Source organism: Heterodontus francisci, chromosome 3 (genome assembly GCF_036365525.1).
Source record: "Heterodontus francisci isolate sHetFra1 chromosome 3, sHetFra1.hap1, whole genome shotgun sequence".
In the NCBI taxonomy this organism is placed as follows: domain Eukaryota; kingdom Metazoa; phylum Chordata; class Chondrichthyes; order Heterodontiformes; family Heterodontidae; genus Heterodontus; species Heterodontus francisci.
The window spans coordinates 151,839,949-151,857,572 of NC_090373.1; positions in this window are offsets into that span (position 1 = coordinate 151,839,949).

Consider the following 17,624-nt stretch of genomic DNA (forward strand, 5'->3'; position numbering starts at 1 on the left):
CTTGCCAAGGCCTCTTCGACAACTCCTTCCAAACCTGTGCCCTCTACTGCCTAGATGGATAAGGAGAGCAAGTTCCTCTTCAAGTCACTCACCATCCTAACTTGGAAGTATAGTGCAATTGTTTCATCGTCACTGGGTCAAAATTCTGGAACTCCTTACCTAACAGCATTGTGGACTGCAGCGGTTCAAGAAGGCAGCTCACTACCACTTTCTCAAGGGCAGTTAGGGATGGGAAATAAATGCTGGCCTTGCCAGCAACGTCCACATCCCACATGAACAAACTAGAAAAGCTGGGTTGTTCTTCTTAGAGCAGAGAAGGCTAAGAGGAAATTTGAGAGAGTGTTCAAAATCAGGAATGGTGTGGATAGAGTAACTAAGGAGAAACCATTTCCACTGACAGAAGGACTGGTAACCAGAGGATGTAGACTTAAAGTGATTGGCAAAAGAACCAGAGGCAACATGAGGTAACTTTGTTTTACAGAGCAAGTTGCTGTGATCTGGAATGCACTGCCTGATAGGGTGGTGGAAGCAGATTCAATAGTAATTTTTGAAAAGGAATTAAATAAATACTTGAAGGGAAAATATTGCAGGGGTTTGGGGAACGAGTGGATGGTTGGGTGGGACAGTGTTGTGACTAGCTGATAGATCTACCAAAGAGTCAGCACAGGCACAATGGGAAGCATGGCCTTCTTTTGTGCTGTATCATTCTATGATTCTATAATAATCTGTAATCTCCCACTATTAACACAATATTTTGATTTGCCTCTCTTTGACCCAATGTGGATGTCATTATGCTTCCTGACATTGAACACCATCTGCCATAGTTTTGCCCATTTATTTAAATGTCTATATACCCTTTGGAGCCTCTGCTCCATCTGCACAATGTACCGTGACACCTAATTTTGTGCCATCTGTAAGTTGTATGTACAACTCTCTATTTCTTAATCCTAGTCATTGATGTTTACACTGAAAAGTTGAATAATAGCTGATTAATAATATACATGTTGGAGTTTAAAGCATAGTGTATTCACATAAGTTAAAACAAGACTCTCACATGTTAACATAATTAAGAAGCTATTGAGTTAGTTTTGAAGTTGTTTTCCCATAAACCTGAAATAATAAACAGTAGATTACCAGTCTCAGTCATCAACAAACACCACAGGGGAGAAACTGGCTAACCCCAATTATGTGATTAACACGAATCCTTTCATTGCTTTGCAGGCAGTGCCTTAAATTGGTGCTACCTGATCTTTTCAATGATTGATTTATGCAGCCCATGCTCCCCATGTTGCTCATTGGCCTGTGTATCAGGAAAGGGCCCAATATTGAGAACAGTTAGTGCTACTTAAAAGTAGCCTCCCCGTCTTAGAGGGGAGGTGCATTGTGGTGGTGAGAAGTGGTGGGAGTCAGTCTGGGCTGTGATTCTTTGAGCAATGGCTGAACATGCAAGACAGTGAGCCCAAATATTTTCAGACAATACACTGCAGGTCTATGTGTAACAGGTGGAAAGAAGAGAAGGCATTCTGTATCTGCAGTAGGGTAGGAGGCCCTCCAGACATATACTTAGGAAGTAATGTGCACAAGTAGTGGCAGAGGTCAATGCCAGAAGTGTTTCTTTAAGAATATGAATGCAGTGTGGCAAAAAGTTCAATGATCTGACATGAACTATCAAGGTCAGTGAGGTTATCTTAAATGCCTTATCTTACCAATTGCATCAGTCGCCTCATCCATTGCTCAATTTACAACACTCCCATCACACACCTACCAACAATCTCTACCTGCTGCTACTGCTTCTACCAGGAGATCTGCTATCATAGTACTATGTGTGTCTATCTGGCGCCATCCTCACACATCCACTGTAGCACATCTGCAACCACTCTGTGATGTCCGTCATACAACTACACCTAGGTTGACCCGTCTTTATGCTGCCTTTTACTTTGCCCTCTGGAAGAGATCTCTGTCGCTTTACAGCTCTGATGAAATGGCCAAAAAACGGACTTTTTCTTTTCTGGATATCACTTTTTAGAGTTCTTTTTCTCTTGCTCTCACTATCAATCAATCCTAAATTCACATGCCCTCATTTCACTCTTACACACTTAGCACAGTTGCAAGCCTCGCATCCACAACTCACAGCTCACACGCATTGACAACTATTCAACCATGACAGCCACATCACTCAAACAAATTACAGGACACTCAATGACACATTTTCCTTTTTCCTTTAGCAGGAAGTGGCACACATTGGAGGCAGCAGGAAAGAATTGAAGGTGAACAAGTGCCCCTGAATGCTCTAAACACCCATGGAGAAGACTGCTGGCCTTCATGGGAAAGAGTATCGCCGAGGCTGTGGCCATTGGCGGGGCTGGAGGGCTTGTTTATGAAACTCTCTGTAATTCTACTCCTTCTTCTCTCATCTCACCTCTCCTCATCCCACAATCTCTTCTGGCTCACAAGCTGTAGTTGGTATAAGCACACCTTTCTTACTTTTCTCCTCTCCACTCAACAAAAGCCATGTCTTCTCCCTTTTTCATTTCAGATACCTAAGAACTGGAACCTATCCAGTCAGTGAAGGAAGGAGAAGAAGACAATGACGATTAAGAGACACTGTCACTCAATGTCACACCCGCAAACAGCAGCTCAAAGACTGATGTTGCACATATCTTAGAGGCTAGGATAGAGGAGGAACCTACACATGGTGAGACACCGGGCACAACTGCTTAGCACCCAGGGCAGGGGCAAGGATAATGCAGGTGCCAGCTTAGTGGAGGGTGAGGTCGCTCTGAGTTCTAATGCAGAGGAGTCAGACGAGGACTTCAATGGGCCAGGTTACAGAAGCAGGCTGATGAGTGTATGTAACTAAATGCCTGGTGCACTGGAAAGCCTGCCAGAAAGCCTGCGCTCAATAGTGGGGAGCATAGAGAATTCCAGCACCAATTGGCTGAGGGTTTTTCTCAGAGCTTGCAGCCCATCCTTTCCAGCATGGAATGGGTGGTCACCTCCATTGGCACGCCTGTGGAACCATAATGATGGACTGTCTGATGGCCGATGCCTCAGTTTCCACTGCTGCTTATTTAGCTTTCATCAAAGGTCTGAGTGTGGCAATGCAACCTCAGACTGCTGCTATTATGGCTCTGGAGACCACTATTCAAAGGGACTTCCAGGGCTTCACAGCAATCCTTCAATCTGTTCTCCAGTGGATCAGTGGGACTGCAAGGGCACTGTCACAGGAGACTGACAGTGGCTCAATGAAGAATGAACCTGCTGTCCTCTCTTGGGGTGACAGCATTCCTGCTTCTACCCCTGCCACCCTGTGACAGTACTCTTGCTGTTGCCTGTCAACCAGCCATCTGAGACTGCTGCTGCCAGGCTGCGATGGTGCAGTCTGAAACTGGGACTTCTAGACCCAAATGGAAGACGGGCATTAAGCGAAAGCACAAGTTTATTTCTGTATGTATTATGTCATGATTGAGTTTGTAAAATCAGATGAGAATGTGCATTTTCTGGTGGTCTTTACTTTTGTGTAGTTCGTATGATGTGATGTGACGGTCATTGATCAAGGGAAGATAAGGAGCATGGTGAATGGAGAGCCGTGACTGAGGTCACTGATATTGCTCATGATTACTTGATCACATAGAACCGAGGCAAAAAGTGGCTGTCTATGTCTCTCTTCCTCTTTGTGCTCCTCCATTTCCAGATGCAGTTTCTCCTCCTCCACCTCCTCCATGTCCTCTTCCTCCTTATCCTCCTCTTCCTCATGATCCCACTCCTCAGCTTCCCACCTGATAGGTTATGGCATGTTCCCTCATAAAGGGGAGGTTGTGGAGCATGCAGCATACCACCACAAATCTTGATGCCCACTAAGCTGAGTACTGCCCGGCTCCTCCAGAGCATTCCAGGCAGCAGAAACATTGCATGAGGTCACAGATGATTTGCTGTATTATCTTCCTTGTAGCAGCATGCCTCTCATTGTAGGTCTACTGTGCACATATGCATGGGTTTTGGTACAAAGTCATGAGCCATGTCCTAAGTGGACAACATTTGTCGCCCAGTAGCCAGCCTTTGACTTCCCATTCTGGGTCAAATACAGGTGGCACAGTGGACTGCTGCAGAATGAATGAATCATGGCTACTGCCAGGATACCGGGCATTGACCTGCATGCTGAGCTGCCTGTGGTCACACATTAGATAAACATTGAGGGAGTAGAATCCCTTTCAGTTCATGAAAATGACAAGTTCACATGAGAAGCTCGCAAGGCAATGTGCGTGCACCCTGCACCATGGAAAATCTTGAAATCCATGAAAAATCTCATCCTCAATCCACCTGCTTGTCTCTGGCAAGAGGGAAAGAGATGAAGCTGTCTCTCTGTTGAAAGAGAGTCTCATTAGCCTCCTTTATGAAGCAACTTACTACAAACTGTGAGATGTTGCTAAAAGCTCCAGCAGCATCCTTGAAGGATGCAGATCAATAAATGTTAACAGCCATGGTTACCTTGACAGCCTAGGCAATGCTGTCTTTGCTCTACTTTGAGGTTGCAGTTGTGGCTGCAGCAATTAGAAGATTTCATGACCTCTTTTGTGAAGTGAGGGCATCTCAAGCATTGGTCTTGGCTGAGATTGAGGTGAGAGAGTTGCTCCCTAAAGTCCCTCAGCAGATGTGGCCTCCTGATGAGAGTCCTTCTCCACCTCCTCGTCTTCTCTCTTCCAGCAATTTGTCCTGCTTGGTGTGGCCTCTCTTCATTCCCCCAGTCATGCTAGGTTTCCAGAGGAAGCCTTATTAGGCCCCCCATGTCCAGAAGCAGCTTGTTTCAGCACAAGCTTAAATGAACAAAACAATACTTTAGCAAAAGCAGACTACTCCCTGTAAACTATTTAATCTTTAGCCAAGCGTAGGAAAGCTCCAAATATGTACAGATTGCATCAGCAGTCAGAAGAAATAATCTAATAACTAACATGGAAGTAGTTCATGATCCCTTTAAGTAGTGCAGTGGGGGTAAGTGTATGGGCGTTCGTTCCTTCATGCCATTGATCACATGATCAGTTGTGCAGAATTAAGACTTGTAGGCTGGAGCATGGAGCTTGAAAATGGCAGTGATGGCACCAAATCAATGTTGCACACTGGTTGGCACCTTAAATTGTCTAACCTGCATGCTGCTAGCAGTCGTTAGATCCATGTATGCAAATCTCAGGAAGGCGTTCGGTGCCCTTCCTACACACATTTGTGACCCCACTTTTGAGTGTTAGAAGGCTGCATAGGGCTTACAAAACAGACGTTGCAGAGTTCAATTTTCCCTCATGTCTGGTAGGTTGGGAAGTTGCTGATCCTGGCACTTGGCAAGGGATCTGGCATGACATCCCTTTCTGGGTATGATCAGTAAAGATAAAATACAGAAGCACAGACATTGGTGGTCAATCACGTTTTTCAAACAGAATGTTTTGCATCAGTCAGGCAGCAAAGACTGTGAGAAGGCCAGAATCAGAAAAAAAAAATTCAGAAGCCAGATGAACTATTAATGCAGGGAAGCATTGTACGTCCATCATTTTCTATTATTGCATGAAGACAAGTACTTAGTGATTCTGCTCATAACTGTTGCTCTGTATGCTAGCTTTTTATGAAGTAAAGAAGCTTAAAGATTTCTATCATGTTTCAGCTTACCAAGTGTTTGCTTGGACTGCTGACAGAAAAATTGATGAAAGACACAAATATCCGGTTCAGGTCACAAGGGGATAATATTGTTACACCCTCAGGTTACACTATCAAGTAAGTAGATTTGGGCTGTGTGAATCCACTCTCATAGGATGCACAAACAACTTAAAGAAGTGACTGATGCCACTGAAGTTAAAGAAATATCTGTAGCTGATCAGTATCTGTAACATTGGTAGCAACTGTCTTGTATATTGAGTACACCAGTGAAGGAAAGCATTACCCCTGAAATAATCAAGAGTGCCAAGCCTGCTATACTCTCAGCACTACATGAACTGCTATGCCTGTGCTGGGACGAGGGAGCAGTACCCCAGGACATGCGCGATGCCAATATCATCACCCTCTTTAAAAACAAAGGTGACCGCGGTGACTGCAACAACTACCGTGGAATCTCCCTGCTCAGCATAGTGGGGAAAGTCTTTGCTCGAGTCGCTCTGAACAGGCTCCAGAAGCTGGCCGAGCGTGTCTACCCTGAGGCACAGTGTGGTTTTCGTGCAGAGAGATCCACCATTGACATGCTGTTCTCCCTTCGTCAGATACAGGAGAAATGCCGTGAACAACAGATGCCCCTCTACATTGCTTTCATTGATCTCACCAAAGCCTTTGACCTCGTCAGCAGACGTGGTCTCTTCAGACTACTAGAAAAGATTGGATGTCCACCAAAGCTACTAAGTATCATCACCTCATTCCATGACAATATGAAAGGCACAATTCAACATGGTGGCTCCTCATCAGAGCCCTTTCCTATCCTGAGTGGTGTGAAACAGGGCTGTGTTCTCGCACCCACACTTTTTGGGATTTTCTTCTCCCTGCTGCTTTCACATGCGTTCAAATCCTCTGAAGAAGGAATTTTCCTCCACACAAGATCAGGGGGCAGGTTGTTCAACCTTGCCCGTCTAAGAGCGAAGTCCAAAGTACGGAAGGTCCTCATCAGAGAACTCCTCTTTGCTGACGATGCTGCTTTAACATCTCACACTGAAGAGTGCCTGTAGAGTCTCATTGACAGGTTTGCGGCTGCCTGCAATGAATTTGGCCTAACCATCAGCCTTAAGAAAACGAACATCATGGGGCAGGACTTCAGAAATGCTCCATCCATCAATATTGGCGACCACGCTCTGGAAGTGGTTCAAGAGTTCACCTACCTCGGCTCAACTATCACCAGTAACCTGTCCCTAGATGCAGAAATCAACAAGCGCATGGGTAAGGCTTCCACTGCTATGTCCAGACTGGCCAAGAGAGTGTGGGAAAATGGCGCGCTGAAACGGAACACAAAAGTCCGAGTGTATCAGGCCTGTGTCCTCAGTACCTTGCTCTATGGCAGCGAGGCCTTGACAACGTATGCCAGCCAAGAGCGACGTCTCAATTCATTCCATCTTCGCTGCCTCCGGAGAATACTTGGCATCAGGTGGCAGGACTATATCTCCAACACAGAAGTCCTTGAAGCGGCCAACATCCCCAGCTTATACACACTACTGAGTCAGCGGCACTTGAGATGGCTTGGCCATGTGAGCCGCATGGAAGATGGCAGGATCCCCAAAGACACATTGGACAGCGAGCTCGCCACTGGTATCAGACCCACCGGCCGTCCATGTCTCCGCTTTAAAGACGTCTGCAAACGCGACATGAAGTCCTGTGACATTGATCACAAGTCGTGGGAGTCAGTTGCCAGCGTCCTCCAGAGCTGGCGGGCACCCATAAAGGCGGGGCTAAAGGGTAGCGAGTCGAAGAGACTTAGTAGTTGGCAGGAAAAAAGACAGAGGCGCAAGGAGGGAGCCAACTGTGCAACAGCCCCGACAAACAAATTTCTCTGCAGCACCTGTGGAAGAGCCTGTCACTCTAGAATTGGCCTTTATAGCCACTCCAGGCGCTGCTTCACAAACCACTGACCACCTCCAGGCGCGTATCCGTTGTCTCTCGAGATAAGGAGGCCCAAAGAAAGACCAGTGATGAGGTCAATTCAAAAGATAGGAATATAGGACTTGCTAGATTAAAAAAGAACAAGATCATCTAATTCTATCATTCAGGTAGTCACATGATGCAACAATAATGAATTCGCTTCCTCACCCTGGCAATAAATCCCTCTCAATTCGTCTACAACAGAGCCAGATATGACATGAGGAAAACCCTGACAATGGCGGAAAGCTTTGGGAACCAAAAGTCTAAAGTCATCTGTTCTTCTGAAGCATGTTACTTTTGCCACATGGCATATCTCCAATTACTCATATACTGTTTCCTAAAATCTTTTTCCTTTGTTCCAATGGTTACTCTATCACAATAGTATATGGTAGCGTGATGAAGGACTGCCATTGGATGGGCCGGGAAATTGCTCGGAGCTGCTCCCATTCCGCTAGTGCATAAACAGAATTACTGCCGCACATACATCAAAGAAACCAAAATGATGCAGAAGCAGTTCTGAACAATTTCCCAGGCATAAAGGACAACATTGCCTGCTCTTGAAGATAGTAGATGACAATGGACATGTCAGGGCTGGAAAATTAAGAATGTAGAAGAGGATGCCAGGAGCAGTATCAATTGTAACTAACAATGAGGTGCTGGTGGAGCCCAGCACATCAATGTACAAGATAAGGCTGAGGCATTTGCAAGCATCTTCAGCCAGAAGTGTCAAGTGGATGATTGACCTCGGCCTGCTCCTGAGGTCCTCACTATCACAGAAGCCAGTTTTGGTTTGATGGTAATGGTAGAGTGAGGGATTTGCCAAGCCACGGGGTTACAGAGTACAGTGGAATACAATACTGCTGCTGCTGATGGCCCACAATGCCCCATGGTTGCTCAGTTTTGAGCTGCTGGTCTGTTCTGAATCTATCCCATTTAGTACAGTAGTAGTGCCGCACAACACAATAGAGGGAATTCTCATTGTGAACTTCGTCTCCACAAGAACTGTGGACTGGTCTGTCCTCCAATAATGTCATAGACAGATGCATCTATAACAGGTAGATTAGTGAGCATGAGATTAAATGGGGTTTTCCCCTGTGCTGGTTCTCTCACCATTGCTGCAGGCTCAGTCTATCTATCTATGTAGTTCAGGACTCAGCCAGCTTGGTCAGGAGTGATGCTGGTGAGCCACTGTTGGTGATGTCACCCACCCAGAGTACATACTGTGCCCTTGCTACCCTCAGTGCTTCTTCCAGGTTGTTTTCAACATGGAGGAGTACTGCTTCATCATCTAAGGGAGGGCAGCAGGTGGTAATCAACAGGAAGCTTACTTGTCCATGCTTAACCTGATACCATGAGACTTCATGGGATCTGGAGTCAAAGTTGTGGACTCCCAAGGCCACTCCCACCCCACTGTATAGTCACTGTGCTGCCCCCTCTGGTGGGTCTGATGCTGGTGGGACGGTAATGGAGGAGTCTGGGATATTGGCTGTAAGGTATGATTCTGTGAGTATGTCAGGCTGTTGTTTGACTAGTCTATGGGGGGAGCTTTCCCCAGATGTTCGTGAGGAGACTGGACTGGGCATGCCTATGTTGTTCCTGGTGCCCAGTTTGATGCTGGGTGGTCCATCCAATTTTATTTTTGTTGTAGTTTCTCGCAGCAGTTTGATACAACTGAGTAGCTTGCTAGGCCATTTCAGAGAGCAGTTTAGAGTCAACCACATTGCAGTGGGTCTGGAGTCACCTGTAGGCCAGACCAGATAAGGCTTACAGATAACCCTCCTGAAAGGACATGAGTGAACCTGATAGGTTTTTACAACAAAACCATCATTTCATGGTCACCATTACTGATACTAGGTTTTTAATTCCAGATTTATGTAATTAACTGAATGCAAATCCTGCAGCTTCCATGGTGGGATTTGAACTTTATTTATTCCTTCATGGGATGTGGGCAGCATTAGCAAGGCCAACATTTGTGGCCCATCCCTAATTGCCCTTGACAACTGAGTGGCTTACTCGGCCATTTCAGAGGGCAGTTAAGATACAATCACATTGCTGTGGGTCTGGAGTCACATGTAGGCCAGACCAGGTAAGGGCTGCAGATATGCCTCCTGAAAGGACATTAGTGAACCAGATAGGTTTTTATGACAATTAATGATAGTTTCATGGCACTATTGCTGAAGACTAGCTTCCAATTCCAGGCTTTTTAAAATTAATTGAACTTATTAATTAATTGAATTTAAATGACACCAGCTGACATGATGGAATTTGAACCCATGACCCCAGGGAAAAGACCTAGGACTCTGGATTACTAGTTCAGTGACATTACCACTGTCACGCCACTGTCTCCCCCTGAATTTTTCTAGCCCTTTGGAGACGGCTTTGGAGGCGGCATTGTGAGGAAAATTTGATCGCCCTTATTGAGCTGGCTCCGCAACGTGTTCCTGCTTCCATGTGTTTTTCCTGGAGACAGGCTCGCAGCAGCAATGGCTACCCAGACAGCATTAGTGGGTACGAACATACGAACATATGAAGTAGGAGCAGGAGTTGGCCACTCAGTCCTTCGAGCCTGCTCCGCCATTCAATCAGTTCATAGCTGAATTGATTACTCCACATTTCCACCTACCCTCAATAACCTTTCACCCCCTTGCTTATCAAGAATCTATCTACCTCTGCCTTAAAAATATTCAAAGACTCTGCTTCCACTGACTTTTGAGGAAGACAATTCCAAAGACTCATGACCCTCTGAGAGAAAAACTTTCTCCTCATCTCTGTCTTAAATGGGCGACCCCTTATTTTTAAACAGTGACCCCTCATTCTAGATTTTCCCACATGGGGAAACATCCTTTCCACATCCACCCTGTCAAGACCCCTCAGGATCTTATATGTTTCAATCAAGTCGCCTCTTACTCTTCTAAATTCCAGCAGATACAAGCCTAGCCTGTTCAATCTTACCTCGGAAGACAGTCCGCCCATTCCAGGTATCTGTCTAGTAAACCTTCTCTGTACTGCTTCCAACGCATTTACATCCTTCCTTAAATAAGGGGACCAGTACTGTTACAGTAGCCAATTATGGCACTTATTAGGGCAATTAGTCCTATTGTGGAAATGGATTGAAATTTTTCTGATGGCGCATGGGACCCTTGCTGTGTCAGGAACCCAGAAATGGAACAGAGGTGGCTTCACAAACTGCGTGAAGCCTTTTATTATGTTGGCAGCATTAAATCACAGTGTTCAGATCTCCCTGGGCAGAAGGCATTTCATTGCAGCCACTTCATGGACACTGTCTCCACTAAATGTAGCTCTTGCTGCAATGGCAGCTGCTGTACTCCTACTGAAGGCGCCTCCATGGTGCCACTGGCACTCATGCTGTTCACTCTGAGAAGTGCCCACATTGCAAGGGAGGCCGGTGACCCTACCCACGGGCTGTGCTGAACGGACATTGGAACCTGGCTGCCGTCCTTAATTGGACGAGGCTCCCAGAGGCAGCTTCTTATTTGGCGTCCCGCCATGGCCACTTCCAGGTTCCTGACCCGGAATTGAGACTGACACTGGGATCGCGACCCATCTGGGAAAATTGAGCCCATAGTTTCTTGGATCATTAGTCCAGGCCTCTGGATTACTAGATCAGTAGGATAATCACTATACGACTGTAGTTTTAGGTTCACCAGACTGGATGAAACTCAGGAAGCTGAGGCCATTTCAGCAGCCTTCAAGCAGCATGGGAGCAGATGGGATGGAGTCCAGGGGCTCATCCTTGGAGAACTGGATAGTAAGAACTGAGGAGGATGTGGAGGAGCTGCAGCTGGCCAAACACACCCAAGGGCTCAGGAAAAGACACAATTGCATCATATCCTGGGGGAGTCTGTTTAGTAACATAAATCAAAACAGGGCCAGGTTATTTTCTTTGGAGAAGACTTTCTGCAGGGCAGGGCTGGACCCCTGATTCCACCCCAGCCCCGAACAGTTATGCTGGATTGATGCCTGGCACCCAGCAGGACATTTGCCACCAAGAGGGTTCCTGCCAACACAAAGAGGAAAGTATTGATGGTGCTGCAACAGTAGAAGAGTCAGCAAGAGGATCTTAAACAGGGCAGAGGCACCCAAAGATTGAACTAGCTGCTGCACAGAAGGCCTCACTGTGGCCAGAGCCATCAGCAAGTAAATTTGGGGCAGCACTGTTGGAGGACGAGACCGATTCAAGGCCTTCTCCCACCGCAAAGCCATTATCACTGCTTCCTGGGGCCTATAGCTATCTTCCCAATGGCGATCCTGGGAAGTAATAGTAAGTGGGGCAGATGGAAGGAAAATATTCTGGGAATCTTAGCCCCACCCCTCACTGCTTTCTGTATACTGTGGGTGGGGAAGAAGCAGCCATTAACAGGGAAACCCCAGACATGGTGGTGAGATAGTGGACTGGATTTTATCTGGCCTTTGGAGACAGACTGGGAGGCTTCGGGGCAAACAAAATGGCATGGGGTGGTGTCGGACAGTGTGCCCAACCTGTTCCGCCCCCATGCCATTTTGTCCGCAGCAGACACTGTGGTGGAGAGGAAGTCCGCTGGTAGGCCAATTAAGCCACTTAAGTAGCTCATTAAGGCCCTCTGATTGGCCAGCAGCTATTGGGGCAGGATCTTGTCGGTTAAAGGGGACGGCTTCCCCAACGGTGGGAAGTTAATTACCTGCCCACTGTTGCATTTGGCTGGGGGTCCAATTAAGGGCCAAGGCAGAGACGTCTCCACTTCCCGTCGCCGAAATAAAAACCAGCCCAGTAATAGGACTCACTATCTGAATTTTCCCTCATTCTCTGCTGTGATCCTGCCCAATTTCAGCTGGGAGTAAACAAGAGAATCTTGGCCGAGCTGCTTGCAGCACATTTCATTTCTGATATTTCTCACCTGCTCAAAGGAGAGGAGCCATTCATTGGGCAAGCTGCTTCAGCTGGGTGGCAACAGAACAGGCACAAGCAGCCTGTGACATAGTCCAGTGACGGCACTCAGCTACAGTCCAAGGCATAGCTGTGGGGACACAGCTGTCCAGCCACACTGGATGAATTCTATTCAGAATTCGCGTCCCACCAGATTTTTTACAATTCATTCATGGGATGTGGGCATCGCTGGCTAGGCCAGCATTTATTGCCCAACCCGAATTGCCTTTGAGAAGGTATTGGTGAGCTGCCTTCTTGAACCGCTGCAGTCCATGTGAGGTAGGTATACCCACAGTGCTGTTAGGAAGGGAGTTCCAGGATTTTGACCCAGCGACAGTGAAGGAATGGCGTTAGAGTTCCAAGTCAGGATGGTGTGTGACTTGTGGGGAACTTGCAGGTGGTGGTGTTCCCATGCATCGGCTGCCCTTGTCCTTCTTGTTAGTACAGCTCGTGGGTTTGGAAGGTGCTGTCTAAGGAATCTTGGTGCGTTGCTGTAGTGCATCTTGTAGATGGCACACACTGCTGCCACTGTGGGTCGGTGTTGGAGGGAGTGAATGTTTGTGAATTTGGTGCCAATTAAGCAGGCTGCTTTGTCCTGGTTGGTGTTGAGCGTCTTGAGTGTTGTTGGAGCTGCACCCATCCAGGCAAGTGGAGAGTCTTCCATCACATTCCTGACTTGTGCCTTGTAGATGGTGGACAGGCTTTGGGGAGTCAGGAGGTGAGTTACTCGCTGCAGGATTCCTAACCTCTGACCTGCTCTTGTAGCCACGGTATTTATATGGTTACTCCAGTTCAGTTTCTGGTCAATGGTAACCCCTAGGATGTTGATAGTGGGGGATTCAGTGATGGTAATGCCATTGATTGTCAAGGGGGAATGGTTAGATTCTCTCTTGTTGGAGATGGTCATTGCCTGGCACCTGTGTGGCACGAATGTTATTTGCCACTTATCAGCCCAAGCCTGGATATTGTCCAGGTCTTGCTGCATTTCTACACCAACTGTTTCAGTATCTGAGGAGTCGCGAATGGTGCTGAACATTGTGCAATCATCAGCAACCATCCCCACTTCTGACCCTATGATTGAAGGAAGGTCATCGATGAAGCAGCTGAAGGTGGTTGGGCCTAGGACACTACCCTGAGGAGCTCCTGCAGTAATGTCCTGGAGCTGAGATGATTGACCTCCAACAACCACAACCATCTTCCTTTGCGCTAGGTATGATTCCAACCAGCAGAGTGTTTTCCCTCAATTCCCATTCACTCCAGCTTGGCTAGGGCTCCTTTATGCCATACTCGGTCAAATGCTGCTTTGATGTCAAGGGCAGTCACTCTCACCTCACCTCATGAGTTCAGCTCTTTTGTCCATGTTTGAACTAAGGCTGTAATGCGGTCAGGAGCTGAGTGGTCCTGGCGGAACCCAACCTGAGTGAGCATGTTATTGCTGAGCAAGTGCCGCTTGATAGCATTGTCTACAACACCTTCCATGACTTTGCTGATGATCGAGAGTAGACTGATGGGGTGGGAATTGGCCGGGTTGGATTTGTCCTACTTTTTATGTTCAGTACATACCTGGGCAATTGTCCACATTGCTGGGTAGATGCCAGTGTTGTAGTTGTACTGGAACAGCTTGGCTTGGGATGCAGCAAGTTTTGGAGCACATGTCTTCAGTACTATTGCTGTAATGTTGCCAGGGCCCATAGCCTTTGCAGTATCCAGTGCCTTCAGTCGTTCAGTCATTCAGTCCACTCGGCACTTCTGGCTGAAGATTGTTGCAAATGCTTCAGCCAGATGATGCAGGAACACCCACTGTACAAGGGGTCAGAGGTGCCTGGCACAGAGTTTGCAAGCTGCTTGGGCAGGTTTCCATATAGAACATGAGCTTCCGTGGTCCATGAGGATCAGTAGTTGTGGTGGTGCATCTCATGAAAAACACTTTGTTTTCACAAGTGAAATGCAAAGCTCAAAACTGAGCAACCTAACTAGGGGCACGAAGATATGTCATGTCTCAGGATTTTGTCACCATTTTTCTGCAGAAAGCTCTTTTGATTTTCTTTTGAAGCATTGTGACACCTAAACCCAATGGGGATTCTATCACTCTCCCACCATAACTCTGGCAGGAGACTGTCAGAACCTCCTTGAAATCAACACAAACGCAGGTATGAAACCTCCACCAGCTCCTTATAAGTCAAACGGTGACAAGTGGCCTCGAGGAGGGATCCCTATACTGGACCTCCTATGGTTCAATCAGGGCCTGGCATATCTGTAGAAACTGGTATCCCCAGTTAGATGAGACAGACAGATGTGTGTCCCACTAGCGGGGTGCAGGCCAAGGAATTGATCTGAGCTTCTGAAGAAAATATGCAAATTCGTCTTCAAAAAGTTCCAGACTTTTAATTAACCAGGGGACCATTCGGGACATGGCTGTGGTCTAAGAAATACTGCGTCCCCCCACCCTCCCAGCTGTCCTTCCCCACCCATTGCTGGTGGATGCCTGAATTTGCACCTGCATGGGGTGGCCTGGAACCAGAGATGCATCCATAATGAAGCCATGTTAGATTAGATTAGAGAGAGATACAGCACTGAAACAGGCCCTTCGGCCCACCGAGTCTGTGCCGAACATCAACCACCCATTTATACTAATCCTACACTAATCCCATATTCCTACCAAACATCCCCACCTGTCCCTATATTTCCCTACCACCTACCTATACTAGTGACAATTTATAATGGCCAATTTACCTATCAACCTGCAAGTCTTTTGGCTTGTGGGAGGAAACCGGAGCACCCGGAGAAAACCCACGCAGACACAGGGAGAACTTGCAAACTCCACACAGGCAGTACCCGGAATCGAACCCGGGTCCCTGGAGCTGTGAGGCTGCGGTGCTAACCACTGCGCCACTGTTGTTCCTGCCCATGCTGATTAGATGCTCTTGCACTGACCCTACAAGCCTCAGTTTTGCAAATTTGCCTTGGTGCCATACTCAATCAAATGTTGCCTTGATGTTTGAAGCAGTTACTTTCACCACTTCTCCTGTGTCCACATTTGGTCCCAGGCTGTGAGGTTAGAGTTGGATCCAAACTTTGCGTTTGAGCAGATTATTGCTTAATATATCTTACTTGATGGCACTATTGATAACTCCTTCCATCACTTTGTTAATGATTGGGTGGAGTCTGTTAGGAGTGTGATAGATATAATGGGAAACAGATTTGTATGGTATCACCACATCATCACTGCCTGATTTGCCTGAGCGACTGCTCTTGTCAACTGCTTGAAATGATGGTGGAAAGATCTCTATCTTAGTTCCCTTTGCCATCTGCCACCTAAACTTCCGAGCAGCAGCAAGAAATGGGGCAGATCTATGCTTTGCAGCCTCGAGAGGCCATATGGCCTACTCCTGCTTCTATTTCTTAGGCTTTGGTTTGTTAACTTTAGTGAAAAAGTAAATGCGAGCATACCATGGGGAGTAAGTGTGAAAATCCAAACAAATTTGTCATATAATCAATTTAGATGCAATGGTTTAATATATGATATATTGTTATATACTTAAAGGAGCAGCAATAAATAATGCACAGAGAGAAACAAATCACTTCATCCTACTAGTTTGATGAATTGCCTGGCACAATATCAAATAGTTTCTGCCGATATATATTAAGGAAAAGAGGATACAGAAGAGAAAGGCCAGGCAAAAATCCAAGAACATGTCAGAAAGTGAAAATTCAGGACAGAGGGCGATCTTAAAGCATTACCTACACAGTTTAAAAATATATATATATTTTGAGGAAGCACTTCAATGCACAGAAAATTGGTTTGTACTACAAATGTAGCAAATGCTAGGACCTCGACGCAAAAATTGAAAGTCAATGGCATGGATCTTGTGGTCAGCCATGAAGGAGTGGGGTCATTGTTCACCTCGCTGACAGCTGCCCACAAATATTTGACTGACTTTCAAGCAGAGACTTCCTGTCATCAGGCATCTGTTCCAGCAAGGCGCTCTCTACAGGGGATCTGCAGCATCTGTGGACAGGGCACGAAACAGCGAGGTCCTTCAACCAATCAGATCAGAAGAATCCTCACTGAGACCCACAGACCCCAAACCAGGAAGCATAAAGCAGAAAATATAAATTAGAGTTAAACCATGTACATAAAGTCAAATATAGATTGGGAAAGATGGGATTACGGGAGGGAGAAAAAGAGACAAGTAAAGAAGGTATGTTAATTCTTAACGTTTTAAAATAAAATCTGCAACTTTTGTTTTGAGGGAATGAGACTCCACACTTGTAAAATTAATTTTTCAGGGCCAGAGAGGTTGTTCAGCAGTAATCATCACTTATTACATGTTTAAAAAACATACTTTTCCTTAATACGCTAGCCTTAACTCTTTAAGATGTCTTTATGATAAAAATAGTGGGTAGGCACCCATGTTCACGCCGTTGCTGTCATTTCAGTGCCAAATATTACAGCAAAGATTCCAATAGTGCACTCTTTGGAGGAGCAGGGTATATCTGACAGCAACCTCTGAATTTCCATATTTAACTGCGTATGTGTGGACATCAGCAGTTACTATCTGATTCATCCTGTAATAATGGTGATCACTGATTGTTTCGCCATTATCATTGCTTCAATATCTGGGACATATGTTTTTCATAGCCACTCACAATATTGCATGGGAGTTATGAGTAGCTTGGTGTCTCCCACAACCAAAAGGATCCTCCTCCTGCCATCAATTTCCTTCAGGTAGGCTTTGAGGGCTAAGGACTGAACTTCTGTGTTTTGTTCTCTAGCACAGTACAATGCCCTGGTGCCTTCTTAGTGCTAATATTGCTGCTGTTGTGCAATGATAAATATACTGGCATGATGTTCACTATGGTTATTTTCCTATTGGGTTATCCCCAAGTCTACTACTGAAGATCAGAGGCTGAACAGTGTTAAAGGTTATACATGGGTTTCCATGCAGTTATACCCGTGTTACATGGGTTTTACTCCAACGGCAACTCCAATGGATGTGCAAAAGAGCAGACCCAGGAAACCAATGTGTTACTCCCTCTACAGGTCACTGACGGATGCAATATTTGTTTCAAGGTGCGACAGCAATGCAATGTCCAAGTGCGG